Source organism: Oreochromis niloticus, linkage group LG3 (assembly GCF_001858045.2).
Source record: "Oreochromis niloticus isolate F11D_XX linkage group LG3, O_niloticus_UMD_NMBU, whole genome shotgun sequence".
Taxonomy (NCBI): Eukaryota; Metazoa; Chordata; class Actinopteri; order Cichliformes; family Cichlidae; genus Oreochromis; species Oreochromis niloticus.
Genome location: NC_031967.2, coordinates 14567336 through 14571918, shown reverse-complemented (window position 1 = coordinate 14571918; position 4583 = coordinate 14567336).

Here is a 4583-nt window from a genome sequence, read left to right as displayed (position 1 = left end):
AGTTTTATTTGTTACAGGTGTGGTGCTTGTAAGATTTGTTGTGGTTGCATTTGTAGGGGTAGTGATCATTGGTGTTGTAGCGTTCACAGGTGTAGTTGAAGCTGTTGTAGACGCAGTAGTTGTATTTCTTACAGGTGTGGTGTTTGTAAGATTTGTTGTGGTTGCATTTGTAGGGGTAGTGATCATTGGTGTTGTAGTGTTCACAGGTGTAGTTGAAGCTGTTGTAGACGCAGTAGTTTTATTTGTTACAGGTGTGGTGCTTGTAAGATTTGTTGTGGTTGCATTTGTAGGGGTAGTGATCATTGGTGTTGTAGCGTTCACAGGTGTAGTTGAAGCTGTTGTAGACGCAGTAGTTGTATTTGTTACAGGTGCGGTGCTTGTAAGATTTGTTGTGGTTGCATTTGTAGGGGTAGTGATCATTGGTGTTGTAGCGTTCACAGGTGTAGTTGAAGCTGTTGTAGACGCAGTAGTTGTATTTGTTACAGGTGCGGTGCTTGTAAGGTTTGTTGTGGTTGCGTTTGTAGGGGTAGTGATCATTGGTGTTGTAGCGTTCACAGGTGTAGTTGAAGCTGTTGTAGACGCAGTAGTTTTATTTGTTACAGGTGTGGTGTTTGTAAGATTTGTTGTGGTTGCATTTGTAGGGGTAGTGATCATTGGTGCTGTAGCGTTCACAGGTGTAGTTGAAGCTGTTGTAGACGCAGTAGTTGTATTTGTTACAGGTGTGGTGCTTGTAAGGTTTGTTGTGGTTCCGTTTGTAGGGGTAGTGATCATTGGTGTTGTAGTGTTCACAGTTGTTGTTGAAGCTGTTGTAGACACAGTAGTTGTATTTGTTACAGGTGTGGCGCTTGTAAGATTTGCTGTGGTTGCATTTGTAGGAGTAGTGATCATTGGTGTTGTAGGTGATAGATGTAAATGATCAGAAAATCACAGGAATATCACAGGGATGATTGTTGCTGTGTTTGTATATGCCACCATCTTACCCATTAAAATCAAGAACGTAGATATAAGCCATTCAACAATCATTCTGCTTTCCATTTAACCTGTAAAATTAAACAATACATTTATTCACCATGTGAAAACATATTTTTAATCTATAACTCACATAATGCATTTATTTCTCCACTGTTGTCACAAAAAATAAATAAATACTAATAAACTGGCTGCTCGTTTATTCACATGAGATCACAACAGTCCATTGCTCAGCTTGTGTGATTTGGTAGATTGTTTTATACTAAATCCCTCATATACACCAAAGGTATTTTGTCTCATCCCAGCTCCAAACCAGGGCTTAAAAAATCAGTCAAATCAAAAAGTAATATCCACTGTAGTTAACCCTCATAAAAGATGTAACCACTAATATTGTGAAATTATAACATTTTGTGCTATTTGTGGTTTTTGTCTGTTTTAACTTTGACAAAATGTAAACTTTACTTTTGTTAAACATCAGTTTTCACTGATGTGGCGTTCAAACAAACACAAACTAATAAGATTTGTAAACATGTACATTACCTGTTTGCTTATGACATTTAAGTTATTCCATCTCAAATCAGCTACTTTTTGGAACATTTGCTGCGCAACCATCTCCAAATCGCATAGATTGACGGCATAAATTTGACGGCATAAATTTGACGGTATAAAGTTTAAACATATATAATGACAGCTGATAAATTTTAGCTTCATTTATCAAATAGTGACTAGATATATTTTTTGGAAAAATGGTAGTTTGTTCCCTTTTCAAGGCATTTTTCCGCATATTGAAATCTGCGGCAATGTTTATTACCTTTGTGTGTTTATATACATGAGTATGTCAAAAGGTTTTAAAAATTAAAGAATGAGATTTTCACTAGTCTTTTATCAAAATAAATCAAATTATGTAACTTGGCACAGAACTTCTGTAACTTGCATATTGGTCATGCGAAATATGAAGAAAAAAGAAGTCGAGTACTTATGCAAAGAGTCATATTTGAGTACACACTAATAAAAAATTTCAACTTGCAAAGGACAATAGTGACTATTTATGAATGATATATACTTGAATTTTACAGTACTGAAAAATAAAGCACATAAAATCCTTTTAACATGAAATAATCACAAAAATGAAGAACATGTCATTTTCATTAAACTTTCATGCTGGATTGCACAAGTATGACAAGTTGTATCATAGAAACAACAATATCAGTAGATAATCTCGTGCAAAAAGAGCAAAATTTGGGAGTTTCTAGATTGTAATCTAACTTTAATTCAGTAATTTTCTTAAATATGTGCTTATTTTTCATTTCCAAGACATTCGCCTATGTCGGTAGAAATAATAAGAAATTTACTTACCCAAAATGAGAATAGAAGTTGAAAAGTTACTGATTCTCATCTGATGTTTATCTGTGATATGTCTAAATTGCAACCCTTTTACCTTATGCAACTGTCCACATACATATACACCGAACCGAAAAGCTGAAGGACCTTAATGGAGAACAAATATTCTACCTGTCAATATATATTTGCGTTGTCCCTTATCATACACCCTTCTTTTGTTCCATGAGTCAGTGGCGAACTTTGTATTACAAAAGAACTTCCTTGGAAGTCATAATAAATATAAATATTTCTAACCTCGAGCTGTTATTCAAAGTAGTTATAAGTCATGCAAATTGATTTAAATACTGAATCCATTTTAGGTCAACAGGTAGTGAAGCTTGCTAAAAATTCAATTTCAGTGTTGGATTAAGTTTCAAGGAAGTTTGTTTCAATGAGCACTATTTCTTTTTCTATATCATTTGTTTGTTTCTTGCTTGGGTTTTCTTTAGTGAGTTGAATTTATGTGCACAGAAATTTTCTTTCTGTAATTTTTTTTTTATCACCGTCTTTGCTGTTTAGGCCTGAAAATGTCTAGGGTAGCTTTGGAAAAAGACCATGATTTTATTTAAAAAAGATCCTTTCATAACCTTCTGAATGGAAAATGAGACCAGTGAGTACCAATTACATTCTGATGTGACTATTTAACATGTTAACCTGAAATTTCACACTGATGTTGTCCTCACAAGTCACCTATGAGATGTGCGCTCACGAGGACCATGTCTTGCCCGATGAATGATCATCCCTGTCTTCTTTAACCACAATTTTCAAAAAGATTAAAAATCTTTAGTCATCACACCAGAAAACAGTTTTCCAGTTAGCCTCTTTAACTAAGGCCCAGAAAAGGCAAAAGCAGTTCTGGATCTTGTTTTTTCTTTGAAGGGTAGCATGTAAATGAAGGCAACTACATTTTAAAATACTGTGCAATTTAAATCATCTTTTGTTCATCAAATAACAAAAGGACTGTTGTATGTTAGAGTAACAACTAACTGCTTCACCAGCATCACAATTTAAATTTTTCGAAACACAGGCAAGCTGCACTGAACCGAGCTTAATAGTAATATAAGCAGATGAACTTTTAACAAACATATATGGAGCAGATATATGTGCTTCAATAGTTGTTGTCATTCTCACAGTCATTGTTGTTTCTGCACTAGCTGCTGAAGAAGGAAGTGTTGCATTTTCCACTATTGTTGTTTTAGTAGATCCAGAGTGATTCCATTCAATTCAATTTTAATTCAAGTTTAAAGGAGCTTCAGATTGTAAGGAAGACCTTACAATCTGAAGTAATACAGCGCAAATTCCAACAATCAAACCCCCTATGAGCAAGATCTTGGTTAGAGTGGGAAGCAAAAGCCCTCTTTTAACAGGAAGAAACCTTCTCTGCCATGACCAGTTAGGGGTGAGGGGAATGACACAGAACAAAAGACACACTGTTGTTGTGGTACAGAGCCAGAGACTAATAATAACTAATGCAAAGCAATTAGATGCAAAGAGGTGTATAAATACATACCGAGTAAAAAAAAGGAAAGTGCATCATGGGAAACCCAGCAGCCTAGGCCTATAGCATTGTAAATAAAGGAAGGGTCCCCTGATCCAGCTATAACAATGTGCTTTATCAAAAAAGAAAGTTTTAAGCCTAACCTTAAAAGTAGAGGGTGTCTCTCTCCCTCACTCTCCCTAATCCAAACTTAGGGTTAGTACCACAGAAGGCTCTGCCTCCCATCCTAATTTTAAATACCACAAGTAAGCCAGCAGTCTGAGAGTGCTCTAGTGGAGTGATATGGTACTCTGAGGCCTTTAAGATAATATAGTGACTGATTATTTAAGATGTATGTGAGGAAAAAGAATTTTAAATTCATGTCTGGATTTAACAAGGACCCAGTGAAAGAAGAATCAGACAAATATGCTCTCTCTTTCTAGTCACTGTCAGTAGTCTCAATGCAGCATTTTGGATCAACTGAAGGTTTTTCAGGGAATCTTTAGGACAGCCTGACAATAATGAATTCATGGGTGTGTACATGTACTGTAAGAAGAGACACAGATGAAGTGATACATCTATTATGCCTGGTGCCTACAGTGCAAAACTTTGTAGGCAGTAGGTTGCTTAACCTGGCTCAGCAGGGTTACGTGCCCAAAAATGAGGCCGACTATATGAATGTAGGAATGACCAAGTTTTTCCATGAGTGGATTTTCAAAGAAAATGAGTTTTCTTCAAAGGGTATCTGGGCTCTCCA